Here is a 26,727-nt window from a genome sequence, read left to right as displayed (position 1 = left end):
ACACATATACCGATGTCTAAAGTCGGACATGAAGTGTGTAGCTCAAGAACACAGTGACAGCTTTGCATTCTGCTGCAATGATTGCAACATAAGCTGCTAATTACATTTATTTTTTTTGTCCTTTGTGGGTGACTGATGCAATCGCCCAGACACCATTGGAAAAATCAACAGCCAACAGCTGAAATGCTACTTTACAAAATAAAATAAAAAAAAGATAAATGTAAAACTAAACTAGACTGATGTGGGTCTTGTATTTTATCCCTAAAGCCTGCATTATCAACATAAGCTGTACAGTACACACACTTGCCAATCCATATAACAGACTGTAACCACACACAACACGTATTTGTCTCTTCTAATTGGCGCCCAGCCAACGTGCACCAGAAGACAGGTGTCTTAATCCTCTCGCATGTATCCCTCAGAGAGAGGCAATCCATGTGATCAAAGAGATGTCAATAGCTTTATTACTTATATTATACCTATGGTACATGCTCACTATTAACGTAACAAGCAGCGTGTGTGTGTGTGTGTGTGTGTGTGTGTGTGAGAGAGAGTGAGTATATGTGCGTGAGAGTGAGTATATGTGCGTGTGTTTTTTGTTCCTGAGCAAGCAAGACTTTGATGGTGTGCGGAAGCCAAATGATCAAAGTCAATTCTATTACAATGATGAAATCTCCTGCTGCCTTGGAAAAACATGACATCAGCCATCACTAAGTTTTCACAGCAGCTGAGATCAAATGGCAGGTTATACTGCATCTTAATTGGTACACATCCAGTGCAGGCAACCAAATGTTGAAATAAACAATCCATTGTTTACTTTCCCTAATACCTGTCAAACAACAAATAAATGCCCACTTAGTAGTGAGAGGATGGAGGATTGTAAACGTTATGCAAAACCTGTGAGATGATAACATTTATTCTCCTGCATTGGCGCTTTTGTCTGTACTTAACACTTACTGTATCTACTGGTTACACTGGTCATATCAATGCATTTTTGTCTGATCTGATCATGGCAAATTTCAATTAGATCCTTAACATCGAGAAAATTATTTACTCAGAGAAAGTGTGTTAGTCAAGACTCCTACTTCTTAAGGTGTGTTCTGACTGAATGTGGTGTGAATAAAAGTGAGAAAATGAGAAGATGCCAACAGATGTGGATTTGCTCTGCTTGGTTCAAATTGAGGCAAAGACTAATCTGCTGATGGTGAAAATGTTTTAACTTGAGTTAAATGAATGACTTTACATCATGAACAGTAGCAAAAAAGAGAGGGAACAACGAATATACGAGAATTTGAATTTCCTGGTAAATTTAATAAACATCTGTACTGTCCAATGGCTGATTGTTTCTCTTAAATGAGGACAGCACAAACAATTTGCGCAAATAAAGCATTGAATATAAACGCCCACTGAGATTAAAGATGTGGGACTGAATACATCTATCAACTCCCCAACTGAGTCCTCCCAATTCAATGACATTTCAGCTTAAACATAATTAAATAAAAAAACAATAAAATAATATAACAACCAGGAAAGTGGCCACACTGCCAAGGACCACAGGGTCTGTCACAAGAAGGCTTTGGCTGTGATCACTACACACACTATATCTTTGCTGTAAGGCAGAACAAAACATCCTATGACAGCATGCAAACACATGCAAAAGGTTGAAAGCAAAGAGGATCTAATTAAATTAATATTGAGCTCCTCAGTCATGTTGCAGATTACTGTCTGGTACAATATCGCACTGTAAAGCATGACATGGGGAACTGAGAGACTGATCAAGACAGGAGACATGTAAAACTTTCACTGGCCCTTTAACTGGAACAACAGTTTACACCCTAACAGGACACAACCCAAAGCATACTGTACAACCAAAACCAACAGTGGAGAAGCTTAAGAACAACAGTGTTAAACTTGTTGAGTGGCCCAGTCGAAGTCCAGACGTGACTCCTGATGTTTATTTTTAGAATGGCTTTAAGGCACAGATGCTCCCCAATCTAGAAAAAAAGAAATGTGCCAAACTAACACAGACGTGTTTAAGATGAGGACTAAAAGCTGCCAAAAGTTATTCCACAAAGTAGTGACTGAATGTGATTTAAATGACATTTCTGAATCTATAAGGACACATTTGTACATCATTAAATGTTCTGTGTATTGTAAGTATTCATTATGGGTCATATTTTGTCTAACCCACTTTGAATCTAGCTATGTCTATGTGTTGAGAGTATTTTTTTACTGAGTTTTTTACTGCAACACTCCTTGGCACAAGTTGACACTTAAAGGGTAATTATTATTATTATTTTTAAAATACTGGAATTACCCTTTAAAACACCTACATTTTGTATATACATACTTTTTACTTTCTTTTAGCGCAAATGTTCATTGTTTGTACTGTAATGAGTAACTGACAGAGCTGCGTGTCCATCCGAGATCTGACATGCACAAACTAACTGCCTGTTTGTGTGCTGATGATGAGACAATATTCATTACAAATTGGTTTATCGGTGGTTTTAATAGGTGAAGCAACCAAGTTAACATTAATCAACAGTGTCACTCCACAGAACATCATGGATGCCTGATCTCCACCACACAGTGTCTTTGTTTCTGTGCAGCTCCAGACAAACTTGAGATGGTGTTGTTGACTGTAGTGCAGCTGTGTGTTTCTCCAGATGCAGTCAGTAAGGCCTTATTTTTGGCTGCTAGTGCTTAGTGAAGGCTGAGGGCCTGTGTTAGCAACTACAACTTAAAGAAGCTAACTGAGCAAAAAGGGCTTTCCAAAGTTCTTTTCTAAACGAGAAATGACTTTTGGAGGATTTTCGAACTATTTTTGGGATGTATTGGTTTCATAAAATTACAAATAAATCTGTAACAGTGTTTTATTACAAGCTACTTTTAACTAAAAATATTACTAGACCACAGATATAAAACAGCAAAACATTCATACATTATAACATTTATCTAAATGATCAGAGCCATGGACCAATTAGGTTTGTTCGTGCACAAGAGCACTATAACTTTGCACTAGAGTTAAGGTTATGAACAGATTCTTAAAAATTAGCATCTTGTTATCAATAATTTCCTCGTGAATAAATTACAGTTTCCACGTTAATGTGAGAGCTATTAAAACTGTATTTACTTCACGAGCAAAATGGAGAGATGTGAGAGAAGAGAGCGTTAGCTAACAAAGAAAGAGCCTCAGCCTCCATTAGCTGATGTCTAATTTATTACACTTTCCAATGCTGAATATGATGTCATTACAGCCTCCACATAAATCAAGAAATGAAGCCGCGTACACAACTGCCACTTTTACCCATAACCCCCCACCCTACATCGCCATAAAACAACTTCTTGGTCACCTTGGGAGGTCGTCATGTGACTGTAGATATTATCTCCATAGCAACAGTGACAGACAATAACTACTGGGTGCTTTGTCTATCTTGAAATAAGAAAGAGTAAATCTCAGAAAAATACATTAGCAGGACTAATAAAGATGTGATGTATGACAGGGAAAGAAAGAGAGAGCGGGCAGGGGAATTTCCTAAATCGCATTTGCCATTAGTGGTCTTATCAAACTTAGTTTTCGTCAAAGTGCTTATTATGGCTATTATTAACACACACACACACACACACACACACACACACACACACACACACACACAGATCATGTATGTGTGTGTGTGTTACATGTTAAAATATATGATACATGTGACACAGGAGACGTGGTGGGATGGTTAATGGATTGGTAAGTGAATTCTGATAAACGAGTTTCATATGTTGGTGTGTTTGTGCGTCGCTGTATGTGCCAGATTGTGTGTGCTTTTGTGTTTTAATATTCTTACTTCACTAACCTGCGATAAAACATCCTCCAATATCTGACCCCTGAGGCTACCTAAAGGGAACAACATCATGGGCGTACTGCGAGAAAGTTAAGAGCTTGTTCACTAATGCAGATGACGTGAACTAGATCTATGTAATCTTGCTGCTGGCTATTCATAAATGGAAAGTGAGTTTATCTTCAGGGGCCAAACAAACACATTATTATACTGTAGATGCTGCTAATGTTGTTAATACCTTCTAAGACTACCAAGGTTTTTTTAATGACCTGAAAAAAGGCCATCAACTCTTTATTTGAAATATAATCTGTTCAGGTAGCATGACCATACAGTAGGAATTATCTGTATCCGATTTACACCTGCCATTAACAGGAAATTTCAACTATCTAAGCAGCACTTTATTTTAAATGTACCAGAGTAGTTAATGTTGCATGTAGTTTTCTTCCTTCCAAAAACATTGGCTTGGCTCCATATTTAAATGCTGTTACAGGCAATTAGGAAAATAGGTTTTTAATTAAAAACGATAAGACAAATACAAATGCTAAAACAACTATGGCTACAACTGACAATTATTTTTTATTGTTGATTAATCTGCCTATTATTTTCTCGATTAATTAATGAATTGTTTTGGTCTGTAAAATGTCAGAAAATAGTGAAAAATGTCCAACACAATTTGCCTAGAGCCCAAGGTGACATCTTCAAATGACATGTTTTGTTCTACAAACAAAACGCAAAGAGATTCTGTTTATCACATAAGACAAAGAAAACCAGCAAATATTCACATTTGAGAAGCTGAATCCAGTAAATGTTTGGCATTTTTGTTTGAAAAAGGCTTAAAAGGATTAATCTATTATCAAAATAATTGCAGATACATTTCTGTCAAATGACTAACTGATTAATCAACTAACTGATTGTGTCAGCTCTAAAGACAATCCACTCAGTAGACAATACCCTCTACTTCCTATGTATTTAAACTGCATTCACATTATAGAGTTAATATGGCCTATGTGTTTCAGGCCACTGCCTAAACACATACAAACACGCTCTCTACTTTTGTGCTCATGTTAATGGCAGATAAAAACAGGCTTGAAGAAGATTTTTGTAACTTGTCTTACTTCATCTAGCATCCTTGACCGAGCTTGACTTAAAAGATTTGAAACCAGATCACAGTGCAAGCTTAGGACCTGAGAGCAACAAACAGAGGTAATGAGCAAGTAGACAAAAAAAAAAAAGATATTGGCAATTTGTTACTGAACTATTCAAAAGCTCCTAGGTAGATCCTTGGCTATTGAGAAAATCATACACACATGCTGAACACAAAAAATTACAAACTAAGTTAAAATTAGAATCATAGATGAGTTTGGGATTCATCCCTGTGATGGTATGGAGATACAAGTAAAACAACAGCTCCCTCTTCAGGGGTTCTGATGAGTTTGGTGGGAAACATGGCTGTTTGCCAATCTGCCAACAGGCTGTGTGTGTGTGTGTGTGTGCTGAAACTTATTGTTCTTCCCTCGACAGATGTGCCAACTCCTTTTTTTAGGGACCATGAGTGAATTTAACAAACAAAGGGCCTGCATGGGAACAAGTAAGACGGGAGGGAGGCAAGGTGAGGGTGTGTGTGTCTGAGGCCAAGTCTCTCCCATTGTGGGGGGACAAGCAGTGTCCAGTTTCAAACAAAACACTGGGCAGGGAGAGAGACAATAACAGGGATTCAAGTTACTGTGGCCATCTTAGTTTGACAGGCAGATGTGATCCAATGAAATGTGGGCTGGGTTTTTAAGTTTAGTTTGATGTTCAGGACAGACAAAGTGCAAGAGGGTGCCATTATTTTTTAAGGAAAGAAAATGTAAACCTCTTTCTTCTCAGAACACCATATAATTTAAGGTGCTATTAAACCTGGATGGTGGATGATAAATTAAGCCCTGTGAGTTTGCCACCGATGTAATCAATGCTGAAAATGCGTCAACATCAATATTTCTAACCGACGCATGGTTTTTCATTGTTTTTCTTCAATATCACAAATTACTGCTTCATGACGATTTGTGCTTTAGAATGTAACTGCTGTGAAACAATCAGAAAATAACGTAAACATTTTATTTTTCTGATTCACCTCTCCTTTGCTTGACCACAGCTGTCTCTCTCTCTCTCAAACAAATGAACACAGACCAAAGGATGCTTCGTGGTGAAACTGGGTACACGAAATAAACTAAGCGAGGACACGACTGTTTGGTCCATGAACTGGGCCGCGTTCAGCCCCGGCAAAATGTAGCAAAACGAGTTGTTTGACCAGTCTGGTCGCAGGATTGGCCAACACAGTGTGACATCGAGTTGTGTTTCTGAAACCATGGTGTTGTCTATTCATTAGTAAGGAGAGCTTTTTAATATCGTTTGTCCTTGTAGCTGTTTAATATAAAGCCATAACGTCGTCTGCCTGCGTTGTGTTTGAGAAAATGTTTAGCTTAGAATCTGGACTTACGATTGGATTGGATTGGATTTTACGCTGATTGACGTGCCAGTGTGTGTGTTTATTTTTATCATGTTGGTGTTGCTAGTTTAAACAGTTTTTTACAGTTTTGCAATTTAATGTGTAAACCTTTGTTTACAATTTGTTTTGTGCTGCATTAGACAATGACATACAGTTTGTCAAAATAAAATTAACTCAAATTAAATGGTCTACTTGATTTTTTGGAGGAAAATGAATTGTTTAGATGAATTGATTAATCAGTAAAATAGTCGAAAATAGAAAAATAGTCATTAGTGGCAGCCCTAGAACTCATTTGCTTTTCCTCCCAGTAAAAACCCTGCTAAAAGAATTATCACAATTATGCTCACTGACAACTGTAAGCAACCCAGTACAACCACAACTGCCAGAGCAGCTTGCGGAGCAGTTGGGAGTCAAGTGCCTTTCTAAAAGGACACCTCAACAGTGGTTTTGACATGAGGGGGCAATTCATACCCGTAACATACAGAGAAAATCAACACTTTAAGTCACACTACTTCAATCTTAAATGCTTAAAAACAGAATTTAAAGATTCCCCAGAATGAAGCCATGGGAATCTTTAAGTGAACCTGCTGTACAAATCCTGGCTTTGAAACAAATAATTTTTCGCTCCTGGAACAACATTTGGCTGCAGACACACAACTCAACATCCCTCCACTTAAAGCTAATGAAGGAAAACGTCTGTCCAGAGTCAACAAAATTATCGCACGTCACATTCTTGACCAGTTCAGATACAACACAGCTGAAATTTCCCATGTCACCACGGTGCAATACACCATTTAAAATGTTCAATATTTTTAACAAACTCTCTCTCCAAACTAATTCAGACTAAATGGGCCACGGTCAATCTTCACACACACACACACACACACACACACACACACACACACACACACACACACACACACACACACACACACACACACACACACGCATGCATAAACCCCTTGTAGCTTTAGTTTCTATGTCACCCAAAACTATCAATCAATTCTAATGAAGGCAGCTGAAAGGTGTGGTGGGTTACAGGAATTCCCCTGAAACAAAGGCCAGCACTGCCAAGCACATCCCTCACTCCTACAATCTTGTGTCTATACTCCGTCCTCTCTCTCCTCTTCCTCCCGTCACCCCTGTTGGGTTGACTTTAAACTCTCTCTGCATCTCTCACTTTCCCTGCCTCCCACACTTTGAGCTTCCTCGACTTATTTTGCTGCAGATCACACTGTGAGCAAAGTAAGCGAACAGGAAAGACAGCAACAAGGAGGTTGAGTGTGTGTGTGTGTGTGTGTGTATGTATTGGGGTTAGCTTGTCTCTTTGATGCTGAGAAGTGCAGGGGTGCATGGAGGTCTACTCGTTTATTACAGCCACTGGACTATGACGCCTATTTCCTCTTCAATAAGCTCCTATAAATCAGAAAGCTCCTCCTATATGATGCCTATCTGATCTCTTCCTCTCTCCCTCACACACACACACACACACACACACACGACATCAAAACCACAAAAGGGGTCTGCATATGATACAGGGCTAACATGCATGAAGGGCACAGCTTTTGATTGACAGGTGTGTATGAAGGGACACAGGAATTTTCATTGACATGCTTGTGTGCATCATCATTCAGGCTCTAGAGATGTTACAGATAACAGTGCTTTGTTGGAAAACACACATCGCAAAAAACAACATTTCAATAAAACCTGAGAAACATACAAAGGGGCATATTACAGCATTGTGCTGCCTATTCACTTTCCTGTGAAAAGGTGTGTATGTATGAAGTCTAGCCCTACACCTATGACACACATGAGGGTGTATGTGAGGTTTGGACAGGTGCTGCTGACAGCTGCAGGCTGACATTTGCCTTATTGTAAAGCTGAGCACATGGGCTATAAGAAGGATCCATTTTTATGGACGCAATAGGAGTTTTACTGCACTCGCAGGTGATGTCCAAAATAAATAATCTTGCTTTCTGTTGGTTTTAATAGCCAAATACTTATTTATACACTGAGAATATAAGCATAAACTGGCTGCTGTTGGTGTATATACTGGCACTAGATGTTGAATATGGTGCCTTCAAATGTGGTGCAAGTGATTTTTAACCACACTAGCGGCATGGCTTTAGAGATGCCAATATCGATATGTTGGTTGGTCGGTCCACCACTTTGTTCCAGAGTCAACAACAACCAATATCTCAACAAGTCTTTGATAGATTGCGACAAATGTTCATACAGATATCCATGTTCCCCAGAGGATGAAGCCTAATGACTTTAGTGATCCCCTGACTTTTCCTGTAGCACCACAATGATGTTGACTTTTTTGTTTTTTAGTGAAATGTCTCGACAACTATAGGATGCATTGCATGAAATTTGGGACACATCTCCATGGTGCCCAGAGGATGAAGCCTAATGACTTTAGTGACCCCCTGACTTTTCCTCTAGTGCCACCATGAGGATGACATTTGTGGTTTTGAGCGAAATGTCTCAACAACTGTTGAATGGATTGCCATCACATCTGGTATAGACATGTCTTGCTCAAGATGATGATTTAACTTTGGTTTATGACCAAATACTTGCAGGTATTTTTCTCAGCCTCAGTTGTACTTCATGTTTAGTACTGACTAGCAAATGTTAGCATGCTAACGCGCTAAACTAAGATGGTGAACGTGGTAAACATTATACTTGCTGAACATCAGCTTGTTAACATTGTTATTGTGAGCATGTTAGCATGCTGATATTAGCATTTAGCTCAAAGCACCACTGTGCCTAAGTACAGCCTCACTGAGCTGCTAGCATGGCTGTAGCCTCTTGTTTTCAATTGATTGCATGCATTTATCTATTTTTATTCATTTTTTAATATCATATTTGCCATAAATAAGGGAACAATCTCAATTCAATATATTCCCTATTTTTTACCTAGTTTTGTATATGTTTTCTATAATTAATTTTACTTAAAAGTTTGGTTTGTTACCAGTCTGTCTACTCCATCAGAGTTCAATTAAAATTTAGAAGTTAAGGCACTGGTATTAAAATCTAAATTGGTTACTCTATCATCCATATGCACACACACACACACACACACACACACACACACACACACACACACACACTCAGGTTTTTCAGTGTTTCTGAACTGCACATCTGCTCTGGAAGCCGCACACACACACACACACACACACACACACACACACACACACACACACACACACACACATGCAGACATGTAATCAAAGGACCAAGTCATCTTCCTAGCCATAACAACATATGCACTGGCCTGGCAGCCAGCTCCTTGAAATAGAAGTCACGGGCATCTTTCCCTTCACACAGACGGCTTCAGCTCTTAGAGCAGAAGTGCCAAACCACCATCTGATTCACTGTAACTCGAGCTTTACAATGAAGCCTGGATCAGTGTTCCTCCACTGCTGAAAAATCACCCCCTTTTCTTAGAAATGTCAAGATACCCTCATTCAAAGTTGATACATTGTTGATACATCACATCGGACACATTCAAAAAGAAGATGGTTTTAAATTACAACACGTAATGGGACTCTAGGACTGAAAGGTGGAGTGTTATCTAACCAGAAGACAAAGTTATCCCCTGCATGTAAAATCAATTTTACAATAATTTAATAACTTTCTTGTTTCTAGATTTGGAGAAACAAGATCATAATGAAAAGCCTGGACTAAATTGTAACATAACTGGAGCAGGATAAGTTTTCTTTTAGGATGAAATCTCCCTTTAACCTAATAATAAAGAACACACACTGACTCAGAGTGGGATTTTAAGTCCCTATAGCAATGCTGCACACACAGAGATATTTGCCTCAGTTATAAAATACCATAACTTGAATTTTGGGTTACTTTTTTCTTGTCAGATTTAGTCATGAATGCAGTTGTGTAGTAGATTATCCCTCAGTAATCTTGTACTGAAATGTTGTCTCATGTTGGACACATTTATAAAGATAGTCATGGTTGTTTGGCTGAAATTGCTAACGACATGATAAAGCAGATGATGAATTAAACAAAGTATTTTTCTTGTATTGTTTTAGATTTCTTTCCAACTATAAAGATAAAAAATTTTGGGCTTGCTATTGATTTACATTGAAGACATGTTTGCATGAATGTCTGTACCCCCCAAAATTTGGGCAAATACAAAGATCTATCACCTATATTTTAAACAATGGAGCATAACATGGTATTAACTACAAAAGCTTGACGATGGGATGAACCAACTTCTTGGTGTTTTCTCTGCATTAGAAATGAAAAAAGACAGCGGAGCCTCAGAAGATTCCTGTGTTGTGGAGCTGCTAGAGTCTACTTTAACTAGTGAAGTGAGGACAATGAAGACATCATTATAGGTGGTTGCTGACTTTCAAAGCTTTCGAAGGAAACAGGACTGTGTTCAAGAAATTGCTTTGTATGATTAATATCAATCAAACCCAGAGAACACATACTATTCTCCAGACATTATGAAAAACAAGGTATTGGTAGATTTTCTCAATAAACTATCAAGAGGCAGAGCAAAGTGTTTTTTGTTTTCTTAGGGGAATATGAAATATCTAATAGGTTATGGATCTTTTCCCTATAGTTTTCTTCTCGTCATTTTTGTCTGTTATCACCACCATCTTCAACAGCAAAGAAAATCCTGCACACAATCTATTTTAATGTACTGTACAGAGAATGGCTTATTGAATGTATACGGCTGGTCACATATAGAATAGAGAAGATGATGAAGTGATTAAGACTCAACAATATTATTTCTGAGAGCCACGCCATGTCTAATCATCGGCATTTGCTAGCAGCCAATTAGCTGATTACACATTAGCATGCTTTAGTTGTTTGCCTCTCTCTCTGCCTGTCCTCCAAACACACACCAACACACAAAGTCACACACACTGGGGTAAAGGATACAGAGCTATATACAGAAACATTTTTACACATGAGTAAGCGGCAGTACGTGCAGATAGAAACAGACACACAGTGTCTGCTAGTTTCCTTTTTTGAACTACACACACTCTCAGACAAACACACTCTTTTTAGTGAACGCCCTCTGGTAAGAGCAAAACAGGGCGTGGCGTACATTAGCTGGGCATGGTGCCAAAGACCCTCTGTGTGTATACTGTGTGTGTTACTTCTGCATGTGTCTGCAGACAGACAGTTACAGCTGTACAGCAGCTACACTGAACTATTTGGAGATCAGCAGAGCATGGCTTTATCTGCACATCTATCCATGTTTTGCATTGCCTTTGTCCTTTTCTGCCTCTAATGTACAAAGGAGGGATGAGATGTGTTTCATACTGTAAATGGGTAAATAAGTCGACACTGACCTGCTGACACACACACACACACACACACACATAGCCTCTATCTCGCATAAAATTTTCTCAGTGTACAAATCGTTACAGGTATACACTTACTGCTTTTCAGTCTCTCTTCCTCACTCTATTTTGGAGTAAAGCAAGCATTGGGAAAAACAACAGCCTCCCTCCTCTGTGTTGCTCTTTAGCCTAGTTATCCATCTACACACTACACCGCTGGGAGACTGAGAGCACGCACACACACATACACACATGGACAAGACTTACACCCATGCACACACAAAATTGGAAATTAGATCATACATGTAAACAGAGACCCATGCACTGGGGAGAAAAATACTTCCACTTAGCTAAACAAATGCAAAAATAATAGTGGTTTTAAAATCCCTTAGGTTCCATTTTTGACAGCTTACAACGTAACGTTTTTATCATCATCTGGGCTACATCGGGACAAGTCTTTGAGCTGCACTGAAACACTCACAGGCATCACCAAGTCACTGAGGCTAAAAAGGTATTTATTAAAAAAAAACATCAGAAGGTACTATATTAATTTATGTTGTAGATCACCAAACTTTTGGAAGGGCGCTGCTAATTGTTTGTCTTATTAGATACACAAGTATCTTCTATATCAATTTATTTATCTTTCTCTATTAATCACTGCTACAAATGCTAAGCAGCAGTGTGGGTCTGTTGACTGAATGGACTCCCAGCTTGCTAAGCTCTGTAAAATGGCAATCTTCCTTATCAGTTTCTACTTCTCCTTTCACTTTTCTAATAAAATGAAGGGGATAAAAAGAGGCATGGAGAACTGTTTTGTTTTAGACACTGTCAGCCAATTTTGCGTGAACAGATAACCTGTGAACTTGAAAGTAAACATGTCATGACAAACGATGCAGGGATGGTTAAGCGTATTAAAGAATAAAGGCTTCAAGTAGTGTGGGTGTATGTGTTTATACAGGAAAAGAGCTGCAGGGCAGAGAACCAGGTCTTCACTTAGTGAATGTTTGTTTGTGTGTGTGTTTGTGTGTCTCAGGTTGATGTATATAAGTCCTGATTTCTTCTCATTTCACATCCATAAAGACACAGTTATCCCCTTGAGCGACAGAGATGAGGGAAAATGATCATCCGCTCTCTCCTCTGCACTTTACCTTTTAATGTGCCTTTTGATTGACACACACACACACACACACACACACGCTTCAGTAGTGTGCCCTAGATTTGCACTATAGGTTGGGGTTCCTGCATACATCCTGGGCTTGGGGTGAACACACACACACAGACACACACACATACACACAGTTGGTGTTATGCTCTAGATTGGTGATATATGTTGGAGGCAAACACACAATCCTCTAACAGGGTTCCCCTTAATCCAATATTACAGTAGGATGTGAGGAGAACAGCAGGTGAAAACACACTTGGGGGCTGGTAAACAAAAAGAGTTAGATGGATGCAGAGAGATGATGGTGATTGAGGTAGATGAGGGAGAGAGGTTTTCCTCTATGCAGTATGTTTTGTTTTAACAAATATAAATTAATTTCTCTCCACCTCCAAAAACTGAGTCCAGTGTCCCCACAAAGCTACACCATATGTATGCAATACTGATATGATAATATGTAAGATTGCTGAATTATATTTTAACACCACCTGCACTCATGATCTTTTCAGTTAAGATACATGGCCAGTTGTTATTGCACTGTTATGTTTTGATACTTTTTTTTAAAAAATTATTTACGTCTTGTGTCTGGATGCACTGAACTAATCCCCTGTGACAGTGCTATCGTTGCATCTCAGCATGCTTTCCTCAGAGCTGAATCTACCCTTGAATCAAATAAGCACCTTGACAAACAAGTTGAAAGATACTGTGAAACATGAACAACAAATGCAGTCTTGTCTCCTCTTTTAAAGCTAAGGTGCACCTCACAAAAGTACATCAGCAGCTTAAAAAAGCTGCGATTTGGATCTGTTCGCTACTTGAACTTGTGCACTCAGAAATCCTGTAACCTGATGTTAGTAAGCTGCACACAACATGGTGTGGATGACCAGCAATCCTAATGTGGGTGAGTTCAGTTATAATCTATTTTTATAAAAATGAAAGACATGAGGAGACTGTGAGCTCTCTATAGTGAAGTATGTCATAACCTCCTGTCTGCCAGGTATGCCACTTTTACACACAATTAAAAAAAACAATATTGGGTGTCCTGATAGCCCAGGGGTTTAAGATGCCGATGTTCATTTTCTGTCTTTCTCTCGTGAATCCTATTTAATAAAAGCAAAAAAGTCCTCAAAATACTTTAAAAACAACCACATAAGAACAACAAAACAGTGCAAACTTGGGTGTCAACAATGTCATACAAACGAAATGATACAGCTAAAACTCTGAGGCCAAACTCCAAAAATAGACTCTATATTTCTAAAGATACAAAAATAACAATGGGTGTAATAGGTGTAATGATGGAGACACATTTAAAATGCAAAGTGGGATGATGAGGGAGATGGAAGAAGAAAGAGGGGTAGGAGGTGGGAGCAGAGATAAGCTATCTTGACACACACACACACACTGATGGGCTTTCCATGAATTGATGTTGTTGTATGGCCTAATGAGCAGAGGGAATACACAGGATCTCACTGCTCCAAGCTACGCATTTAGCCTTGTGTGTGCATAACAAAGGACACTTATATATATATATATATATATATATATATATATATATATATATATATATATATATATATATATATATATATATATATATATATATATATATATATATATATATATATATGTAAATGTGTCACTTTCTATGAGTTTATGTTTCTGCTTGCAAGTATATGCGTGCACGGATGCCTGAACACATGCCGGCAAATGTGAATGTATATGTGTGTGAGAGAGAGAGAGTCAGTATGAGCAGTGAGGGGGTCGCCCAGCGATGTGAACAAAGGCAGCAGCTATGGGAGCCTCTTTCCTCCTTTCCTGTCCTTCTCTCTCTAGCTCCCTATGTCCCTCTACCCCTTCCACTCTTTCACCTGCCTTTCTCCATCCCCTTACATTTCTCTCTCAAGATGGATCAACACTGTTCATCCATATGATGCAGCACTGGAGTAAACAGAAGGAAGTGGCTAGAGGAATGAAGTATCTAAGTTCACTGAGAGTGTGTAGCTGGGAAAGTAAACTTGAATGCCCTTTTTCCTGGCATGGTATAGTATGATTTATTTGTGTTGTGGCAGATATACCCGGGCCTACATCATAGTTTTGACTCAGAGAACTTGAGCTTGAATTGAACAGGTTTTAAATGTGATATTTAACATTAATAAAATACTCAGACATTAGCAATGGCTATTTATAATAGATATCTATTGTGTCATAGCTGTTAACTGGGGACCCAAAATATCAAATGGTATCCATGTACATTAGCATAAATACTACCATAAACAATCAAGAAGATTACCAAGAAGGCCTCTAAAATATCAGCCAACAAGTGCCACATGCTGCAATTTATGCACAAATTAAAACCTGAGCCACAAAAAGCATGTTTCGTTCATTACAAAGTGTCTCTTACATGCCACCAAATGTCTTTTGTACCACTTAAGGAGAATAAATTTGGATTAACTACTGTATAACACAATGTCTACATAGGCAGTGAAAGCAGCACATTAGCAGAGCAGCAGCAACAGCTTCAGTCCTCCATCAGCGTTGGCACTGTACTGAGTGTAGGAAGGTCACCCTTGTTTTGGCTGCACTCAGAGCCCAACACACAATCACTGTAGTTATATTCATTTTTAATACTTGCAGTAATAAAATGCCTTTTCAGGATAATTTCTAAGCATTTCACACACAAAAATTGTGCTTATTAATTGTCTCAGTGACAGAATATATAACAAGTTATCACAGTTAGTTGACATGTAAGCAGTTATAATGACTCTACTTGTTTGCTGGTCATTTGTTTCATCAAATAATCTAAGCTAAGAACAGGTTAATAGTGGAAAATGACTAAATGCCTACTAGGCCTGAGTTGGAGCGATCAACTCTAATCAAACGTCTCCTCTGTCTCCACTCACATTTTCCTCTTTTCTTCTTCCTTCACGGATTGGGGGAACCTGCTCCTCCAGCTACCTTTCACCTCATCAGCGTGTGTGTTTGTGTGTTCAGTGACAAGTGCAGTGGTGATAATGGGGGTCTTAAGAGCAGCACCTCTGAGTGTTCCTTTCTCTCCACCTGCCCTCTGGACACACACACATAACCTGCCAATAAGTGCCATAAACCACACAGACATAAAGATACGCAAGCACCCTTTTATCACTGCTGAGTTTGATTATAAACACCTTGCCTTTAACCAGAGCAGACACAGACAGACACACACCCGCACTTCCATACACACCTCCAGCCCCTCAGCTCCCAGGAGAGCAATACACACACTGGAGGAAGGGGCCTCTTTCCCAATTACACATTACACCGGGGTCAGCGTGCATGTGAGTTTGCTGTAGGTGCTCATAAAAGCCCTGGAGATTGAGCTGATGGAAGGCATTATAAAAGGCCTATCATCTGGTCCAATCGCCTCACACAGCCCTAAGGCAAGAGAAAGGATCTGCCCGCCACTTCAACATTTACCTAAAGGCCTTTTACTTACACCCCTCCCCCTTTACTCTTACCCCCTCTCTCCCCTTCTCATTCTTGCTGTCTTCCTCTTCCTCCCCAGTTTATTCACTATTTGTTCGATTGTTAACCTCGACTACTGCAGTAGACTACAGTTTTTAAAGGTTTTTAAAGGAAAAAATGACAGAGAGACACAAGGGGGGAGTGAGAGAGGGAGAGAGAGAAAGAGAGGGGAAGGGTGTGTTTGGGGGAAGGTCTCCATCAGGCGAGAATTATCTCTGATTAATTTACTGCTGTGTGGTATGAGGATGTGACAATGAACGTGAAGAGACAGCCGTGACAAAAAAAAACATTTAAAAACACCAAGAGAGGAGAGAGGGGGGCAGAGAGAAACAGAGCCCTCCCCTTCCTTCTTCCCTCCTCTTCATGTCAACAAGTCCACACAAAGTCTCTGCTGCTCCATTATCCCACATAGGTCTATCAATGCATCCATATAAGACAAATGCTCACATTTCTAAAGGCAACTATGTAAAAGCAATTTCTGTACATTCAGATGAAATGAACACTTGTCTAATTATCATTTCATAACAACAGGAGCAAATATGAGAAGTTGTTTTGTATTGGTTTTAACTAATCTAACCATACCAAAAATCAAATTTAGTGTTATGGATAGGAACAGATATATTTTTCTGTATTTATGACTTTAATCACAAAAAGCATGCAAACACTTAAATCAATAAATAAGATTTCATGAAATATGGTTTTAGCAGTTACTAGAGCACCGTCTTCAACTGTCTAAGCTTTTATGTAAATTCTGGCATCGTTTTTAGGACTTTAACAATGACGCACAAAGCGTTCATTGCTGTTCAAGTTGCTGTTCAAGTTGCTGTGAGTGCAGGGTAACAGGCATAGGCAACTTACAGTGCGTTTACATGCACTTAAATAACCAGGTTACTCGGAGCAACCAGGTGACACGAGTAATCCGAGAATGTGTTTACATGCACTGCAATAACCTGGTTACTGTAAATCCATGTGTACATGCAGCAGGTCAGAAACCTGACTTCTCCTCAACCCCCAAATTTTGGAAGCATGGCTTGCTTATTTTAACTTTATTAGCGATAGAAAAGGCTGCTCCTGACCATTTTTCTTTCTCTCTTTTGTGTGTGTTTGTGTGTTGGATCAGATGAGTTTACCTGAATTTTTATCAACTCAGAGCATGGGCCAGTAAGATGACACAGCTGAAACCAAGTTTATAAATTCACAAAAACTCTTAACTGTGGGTGGGATACAAAATTGATTTTTAAAAGTGTCTGCAGTGGAAATTACCCAACTTATCTAAAATATTTAAAATCTGTGTTGTGACACTAAAGAAAAAAGAAAAATCTGACCACTTGCAGTGTATACACTTGACTTTTGAAACACATTATGGCAAGAAAGAGGTATGGGAATGCTGACAGAAACAGCAGGTGTCCTAAGAATCAACAGGCCCCACAAACAAATATAAATGGTTCACATTACACTGGCATTATTGGTTATTCTTTATTATGTAGGACATCAGCATTCTTCAAAGCATAGCCTGCACCTCGGTGTGCAGAGTGATTTCAACCTACGAAGGGATTGTTGAATGTCCCTCCATCTACGAGCATTAAGAGAAATAACAACACAACAGGAAACTGCACAATAAAAACCCTTAAGCTAACACAAATATGTCTAGACTCTAGAGTTGCACTCCCACCACCTGTGTATGTGTCAGTGTGCCGTGAATACCGTCTTCGGTGATAACGCTCTGAGCAGCCGAAGGCAAGGACACGAACTGACGGACAGTTTCAGCAAGCTAACGTGCCAATTGTCACTTAGGATTTGGGTCAATACTGTATGCCCTTGCTTACAGCTGCCTGCCTTCAAAATGTAAACAAAAACAAAACACACTTGGATTGTAAAGAACATGAAGCACGACTGAGTCAAGGATGCCTCTTTGCTGTCTATCTGTCTGTGATATCATAATCACTTGTAAATCTGTGATTGTGCACCCATCATTAACCCTTTCTGTGGGGATTAACTGCAAATGATTGGCATATTTGCATACATAATTGGAAATGTGCATGTGTGGGTGTCTTTTGTGGGTACAGAATCTGTATGCATGTTCAGTATACTGCATGTTCATTTCTGTGTGGGTTGTTAATTACAGCTATTTTCTAAATAACTAAATTTACCTTGTGGAAACAGACAACTGGAAGCAATTAGAAACTAGTGAAAGTTGTGGAGCACGCAGGTAGATTTCAAATCCTGAGAATGCTTCGGTGCCAAAATTCAACACAGTTGTTCGTCAGAGAAAGCTCAGACAAAGAATTTGTACTTGCCTCACTGTGGATGTCGCTACTGATTTCATATGCAAGTGAAAGTTAGCCATGCTGCCTATTCTACAGCACCAGCACACAACTCAGCAGTGGGCTAACATTTCTCTCTGTCGGTCAGAGGAAAAACACAGCCACATACACACAAAGCAGGCAGCGGAGAGAGGAGACAAAGGAAGAGAGGGAGGGCTAGAGTGTGGGAGAGACACAGATCATGGGGGAACGAAGGGGGAAATGAGCGAGAAAGCAGAGATGGAGAAAGCAAGATACAGCGAGTCAAGGGAGGTGAGAGAGAGCGAGAGAGAGAAACGTCAGGAAGGGAGAACGAAGGTGGAAAGCAACATTAGAAAGCTCATTCAGCCATCTGGGGAAAGGAGGCGATTAGAGAGAGATTGAAAGAATAAAAAAGAAATAAAAAGAAGTGGACAGTGAGAGGGAAAAGTGTACAGTAAGTGGGACAAACAGACAAAAGGGGAAGATAGAAAGGGAGAAAGAAGAGGAGGTTTTAAGTTTGCTCTTTGTTTTAGTAAAGATCAGTAAGACATTATCTCTTACCACAGCAAGGCACAGACTAATCCAATATAATACATTACATTGGCCATCAAATCTGACTTTTTCACAGTACTGGAGCACATACAACAAGGAGTTACACAGCTTTCCAAATAAAATAATTTTGATGTGCTGTACATTAAATACAAATAGACTGTAAAACTGTATTTGGATCTGTGAAAATTATGACTTTAATTAACATGCAACATGGCACAAGTCAGCAGAGGATATAAAAACAATGACTTCCTTGAGATGTTACTGGATGCGTGGGCGGTTGGAGTTGAGTAAAGGAGTATTTTACTCAACTTAACCAACCCTTCCAACAAAGACCCACTACAGCTGAAGGAAGCACCCATGTTTACATAGATGTCAATGGGAGGTCATGAATTATGCATGCTATATGGAGGAGTATGGCTGTGTAACATGGTTTGTGTGTATGTGTATGCATGTGTGTATGTCTGTGCATTTAATGTTTGCAGACCTAAACTCCAGAAAATGCTTTCGTGTATGTGTGTGTCTAATGGCGGTGTTATGTTCCCTACATCAAGACTGTGAGCCTCAAACGTCTGCAAGAGAGAAAATAAGGGAGGGATCTTTGAGAGAGAGAGAGAGGGAAAGAGAGAGAAGCCCCTGGTAAACACATCCATTTTCAGCTCATAGTGAGGTAATGCTGCCAAAGCGATCCGCACACACACACACACACACACAAATACATACTCACAGGCACACATGTAAAAATACACACAAAGTTCTGCAGGCAGCCCTTGAGTTTGGCAGAACATTGTAGTCACACATGACCCAAACCCCTAAAATGACTGCAGACACACAGTCCCGCTCACATGGGAGTCGTGTTCAGCATGTGGAACCCAAATCAAAACAACAACAACCTCCTCTGCAGATGCTGGTAGCTCATGTGACTGAAGCCGCTGGCTCCCGTTGTTTACGGGGGGACGCCAAGAGAGAGGGGGAAAGGAGGGAGGTGACAAATCTGTAGTTCAGGAAAACTGCTGCCTTGTTGATATTAAGAGCTCTATGATGATGGGGGTGGTGTGTGGGTGTGTGTGCGTGTGTGTTGAAGAAAACAGGAGATGGTCTGAACAACCTCTCCAAATGGGGGTTGAGGGGGCAACTGTACCAGCTGTCTTCTGAATTCCAACACCACCCCGGGTGTGTACAACACACACACACACCAACCCCCAAAGCTAAAAGTGCCACTGCTGACTGTTTACCCCCTTACAAGCTGTTCTGTACAGCGACAAGGGACAACCTGAAGATAAGCAGAACAGTGAAAAACTAACCTTTACCTTCAGGGACTCATGTGTGTCTGTGTTTGTGTATGTGTGCATGTGTGTAGTAACCATTCCACTGCTAGCCAGCTTGCAGGTGAAGCTAGTGAAGCTAATGACAAATGTCTTTGAAGAACAAAGGACAGGAGAGAGAGAGAGAGAACCCTACACAGAAGAAATATATCAATAAAAGCTTTATTTTATTTGAAAGGTTGGGTGGGTTGTGGCAAGGGCCAATTATGATTGGGTACGTTTATGAAGCAGCTGGGGTCCACCATTTAAAGTTTGACAATTTTACCACCACAAAAGGAGGTTTATGCATTTCAAGGCTTTTAAATGTCATGATGATTTCTGAGGGAAGTCACAAGAGCCTAAGCAACAATAATGATAGGGAGTAAACAGTTGAAAACAGCATGCAGGCAACTGGACGAATACGTCAGGGATCAAAAGATTGCCCAAGGATGAGAGGAGTATGTTTCAAATGTCACTTTTCCAAATATTAAGCGCTAATCTTATGTGCTTCAATAAAAGTAAAGTCAACCCATTAGCCTACCATTCACAGCACACATTTAAGGAAAAACAAGATGGGAAATAGCTGCCATCTTGGTTTCTCTGTCAAGCTGTACTGTATGTATATGCGTGAGCTGGAAACCCACCAGATGATGGATTACCCTTTAAATGTTCTTTTGGAAGTGCCTAGTCTCTTATTTACAGTTCTGGTCTGCTGCCTACCCGCAGCTTTAGATCTTATTGGAGACACCAAAGACCATGGAGCCCCCTTATTGAATTATGAAGTAAAAGGATATTCTACTGTTGTCCTATTTGGGAACAATTTATGTAGATCAGCCCCAGCAGATGGCTGTTAGATGTCAGACTAACGAATGGCTAACTTTCAATTAACTTTATCGCTCCCTCCTCACAACATAAGGCCTCTTTGTTGAGGAAGACATCTGTGGGATAGTTTTGACTAAACGTCTGCCTTATTTTAACTGTGCAGTGGATTCAACAGTGTTGAGCAATATTTGGAGGATGCCAACTGTTGAGGTAGCCTAGATGTTATTCCTGTCATTAAACATGATACCGAAAAATGAACAGTAAATCAAGCAAATCTGTACTGAAAGGTCCTCTGATGAACGTCGCACCACTTCAAGTGTGTATGATTGATGCTTGTCTGAAAATTCTTCTTTTTGCTCTCTTGGGGGTCAAATTACATGCCACAGCACTAAACACATTATAGCCTCTACCGCGGTGTAAATATCTTTTATACATCTGTTAGTCCAGAAGGTGGATTCATACTACATCTGGGAATTAACACCAGTGCAGGCATCATGGTTTTGATTCATTACCCAAGTTAGGATCATATGATGGTGCCTTCATATGATCCTAACTTGTTTACTAGGCTTAGTCTACAAATCTTTTCCATCACTTTGTTTTGACAACAATTGACGTTTACTGGTATGCTTTCAACATAGGTTCTTTTGACAACTGAGGGACTTGGAGGACACATGGGAAGATGTGAGATTTGTCTGAGTGGCTGCACAAACCAGCATTTGTTGGGAAAGTAGAGACACCTGTGACCTGATATGACTCAGAGGGGGGCCAGACTCCCACTATGTGAGACAGAGAGAGATGCCACTGGTAAGTAATGTGGCAGTGCTGATATATTAATCATATGAAACCACTACATCCATTGCACGTGTTTGCATCCCTGCAAATACGTGTAAGTTAGAATAAACGAACGAACAAACACACACACACACACACACACACACACACACGAGTACTCTGATAAACTGATGTACTGAAACATACAAAACAAGCCATACTAAACTTGTTGGCAGTCACAGTATGTCAAAGCGTTTTTCCACATTTCATTCCAGAAGACAGACTCTCATCTGGGGGAGCTTTTGGGAGGAATCGCATTGTTCCCTTTTAAAATGTGTGTTTGCATGAGACTAAGTCAAGTTACTGAAGCACACAAAAACAGATTTTTTTAGATCACTTCTAGATCTGTCGTCTCAATTGATTCAAAGTACATTTAAGTGGCCCCACATTACAAAAATGTGGCAAGCAGTTCATGGGAGGAACTGATATGTTCTGTTGTTGGATGGGCCAGTCTTTGCATTTCATTTGCACTTATCTCTTTGGATTATGACAAAGAATAATTGCATGTTCTCATGCAAACTGTCATGAACAAAGAAAGGAAGCCATTATAACATCTGGTCTTTAAAGCCGGCAGTGCTGACAATCTGAAAAGTAGCAAGTCGGAGTGGTATCAAATGATGGCTAGTGCACTGTATACCGAAACACACATACACGATCACACACACATCACATGAGCGCACCTCCACGCTACCTTTGCCCACCCCTCTGTCACACAGAGCCCACTCTGCTAAACCGCAATAAAATTGATGAGCGTCACTCAAATTAAAACGGGGTTACAATTATGACACCCTCATGCCGTGCTCTTAATTAGTACATCTCCATTTTAATTAATAAAGCCTGTCAGCCTGATAGGTATCAATAATTCAAAACAGACAGGTCAATGGAGCTTCAAAAGTGATGGCCATAATTAGAAGTAATGTCGGGAGAAGGTACTTCTGCAGGGCTGGGTTTGTTTTTTAATAAGTTACACTTGAGAAGCATGTACCCTCCCCATTGTGTCACAATGTCTTTGCCCCAAACCAAAACTCTGGGTCAGTACAGTAATATTAATACTAAATTATGGCAGGAAGCGCACAATTATTCAACTTGTAATCCCTACTCTGTACATTCTGTACTCCAGATTTGTGCTTTTCATGTGCATTTGGGGGTTTTCGTCTTTACTGTTAGAACATTTATTTTATATTTATATATTATTATATACTTAAATAAATTGAAAAAAATATGAATACTTACTCGAATAAACACAAATAGCTAATTTGGCACTGTTTTATGGGAAAACAAGCTAATTGACAATTTAATACAAAAACATAAAAACAAGTGATCAAATAAAACCACTAGGTTCAAACAATAATCTATATGCAGTTCTGTCAGCACATAATTCAAATTACTAAACAATATGGTCATGTTTTAACATTTTCAGTCAAATATGCTATATAATGACAGGGCTTTCTTGTCTGTGCCTATAGCTAGTGAATTAAGATAATTTGAATTATGCTCAAATTTTACACAAATATTGTCAGTTCAAAAACATGTACATGTCATTCATTATATATGCTAGTGCCATACGAGCATAGGGGTTTTTCGGATGTTGTACAACTCCATCTTCCCAGTTCAATGCACAAACTGTGTGATAATAGGTGGACCCTTGTAAATTTAATTTAATTTAATCAAATGATCTTTACACATTTCCTCATCATTTTAGGGGCCGACTTTAGCAATGCTGATTAAACTGCCCATTCCAGGTAAAAATCTAACTTTATATCTAAGAGAATGGATGTTCACCTCCTCATTAGTGCTTCTATTTGGACACAATGTGCGACACTTGACACTGCCGTCAATTAGTACCACCTCGTATATACAGTAGACGACCATAATGCATGTCCGTCGATAGAATCAATTAGGGCTTCTTTTTTTCCTTCACTGTAGCACTCTGTGCCATCAGTCTATTAAAGCTGGGGACTATGGATTAGTCAGAAGCAGCAGAAGGCCCACAGAGCCCATTGTCACATAAACATTGGCTTTGAGGCTCTGCACTATGCATTCTAGATAGCAGGCAGGGAATGACTGAACACAAATCTACCTTACAAAACAACAACAGTGATGTAGGACAAATTAGCATATTAGTGACATTTTCTGTGAGGCTTTAGATTGATTCACCGGATTCATGCCAACGGTGCTGTCAGGCCGACACATTTTGTCACACTCCCTTGACAGCCATAAAGAGTGTGCAAACTCCTAAGAAGCAGTGTTTATTAAGTTAATGCTTATTTACGACATCAATAACTGCAAATAGATTTTTGCTGATGGCTTCAAAAGTAATGTTACACATGATGAGTCAATTCCACTACTAGCCTCAAAGTAATCAGCATAGGACTTTTATGATAAATACGTTAAGATAAACTGTAGACATTGTGGATTTTATTTAAACTGCATGCAGTGAACATTCAATGTAAAAAATGGTACAGATGTTATGACAATCTTTCTATTCTCAATAACTGATGCTCTAATTAGCATGCCAGATGTGCGCCAGAGAACTTGCAAGAGCTTCTTGCAAGTTCTCTGGCTAAAGTGAATGTAAACCCTGGATTGAGATCACAACAACACACACATTGCCTACACATGCCTGCCACAGTCCAGTGCTTTGGCAAAAGATTGCAGTGAATTTAGGCCAAGTGTCTACTAATCCATGGTTAACCATTCTCCCACTCACACTCACTGATATTCAGCACGCTTAATTAAAGAGCCAATTTGCATATAAATTTAAACTCACAATTCCACTCCTGCAGCATCACAGGTGGTCGTTTTCTCAGGAGCCAGAACCTGTCGAATGAGCCACCGCGGACCAGTTCGATGCGGCTCCCACCAGTGTGCCACGGATATTGACAAAGAGTGAGGGCTTTGCCTTTGATTAGTCTATGTGCAATAAATCTAAGGCTGAGTTAACAGCAGGGAGGGGTGGGTCCATGAATACTTAACTGTATCTGAGATTAGCGATTCAGTACAATCAATTGAGGTGGATTTCAAGCCTTGAACAAAGCAAACTCCAGTGAATCCTGTTAAACAGAGCAAACAAAGTAGAGCCAGCCAGAAAGAGCCAATGCACACACTGATATGATATTCAAGTAATTCACATAGGCCACTGTTTTATAAGATGCTCCCTCAAGAAAATCTTTCATGCTAGAAAATCTCAATGACAATGTACGCCACACAAGGTGCTTTTGTCTCATTTATTCCCGTGCATTTATTCTTCTTCGCCACAGAGAAGATCTCATTTTGTCCTATTTTACTGAGTTATATTATACTGAGACAACTAATGGAAAGTGGGGGGTTAGAGAATGGATCTGATATTACAACGGCGCACATGATAGTTAATGTGTAACCCTGACTAAAATGAGATCATATCACTCTAATTTTAGCATTTTTGCACTGGTTATTTGATACTGTCAGAAGTGATTTTAAGATTTTGCTGATCCCTTTTAAAACATGAATGCACATGGTACAAAGATATGATCACAGACCTTTTAACATCATACGAGCCTGGGTCGGTCCCCACTGGCTGTTCTAAAGCCGAGATTAAAAACAACATCAGGCTTTCCCCATCAGGACTCCTAGACAATGAAACAACCTGTTGTGATGAGCTCATGCAGGCTAAATCTGTACATTTATTTAAATCCCTTCTTAAAATGTATTCAACTTGGTAGTGTTCATTAGTAAACATCAGTAAACATTAACACTGTAAAAATAAAGTAAAGTTCTACTGCGCAGCCGGCATACACACAGTGCAAGTGATGTTTCCATATGTTTTAAAGCCATTTGTTTTTCCTCGAATGCAGCAAAACCAATTTCCTTTACAAAACACTGCCTGCTAAAGTTGTCATTATGACAAAAACCCCAACGTTTGGAATTTTGGGAACCATTATTGTGGCCTCAAAAACAAGAACCCTCTATTATACATGTTGAGCAATGTCCCTTTTATATAAATACAAGCACATTTCTGTTTGATATTTTTAGCTGTGTGTAGTTAGGCCAATTTGATACAGTTTCAGAGTATTTGACTCAACACACTTGGTTTGTTCAAGTAAGTTGTTGCAGGAAAAATCTCAGTGTTCAATCAGATAATAGTACATTGAGTACGGGAGAGCGAGACAGTGAATGAGAGGGAGAAAGCGGGGGGGAGCTGTCTTTTCAGATGGTAAATCGCATGGTTTCTGAACTCCACTGGCATCCAAACCAGGAAAACTGTTTTCTTTGGCAAACGCTGAGCATCTCTCTCACTCTTTCTCTGTCACTCACTCTCTGGAGAACCCACACTGCTCTCATACACACGCCCTGTCCTCCCCTCTTTTCTCTCATTTCGAAACTCAAACACCCTCCTTCACCACAAACACAAAAACACATTGTGCAAAAGGAGTAATATCGGTAAACATTGTTCCATAAAGAAATTACCATAAAGACAAAGCAAAACCACAAGCAGAAAGAAAACAAACGGATTATAAAGCCATGCCACTTTATCAAAAGACAAACGATAATTTGACTGTCTCTTTGGGCCTCGTTTTGCACAGGAGGGGAGTCTTTGGCCCCATTCCATGTCTGAGTTGGCTGATGCACCAGGCTCCGAGTGTGGAACACATGGTTGGCTC

The 26,727-nt window shown here is 39.6% G+C and overlaps 1 protein-coding gene across 1 annotated transcript in view; it reads right to left on the bottom strand.

The window, feature by feature from the left end:
• znf704 (zinc finger protein 704) overlaps positions 1 to 26,727 on the bottom strand; it is a 52,120-nt gene that overhangs the window by 12,744 nt on the left and 12,649 nt on the right.

This window comes from Siniperca chuatsi, linkage group LG17 (assembly GCF_020085105.1).
Source record: "Siniperca chuatsi isolate FFG_IHB_CAS linkage group LG17, ASM2008510v1, whole genome shotgun sequence".
Lineage (NCBI taxonomy): Eukaryota > Metazoa > Chordata > Actinopteri > Centrarchiformes > Sinipercidae > Siniperca > Siniperca chuatsi.
The sequence above is the reverse complement of the archived record's forward strand: the minus strand, read 5'-3'. Positions and strand labels throughout refer to the sequence as shown.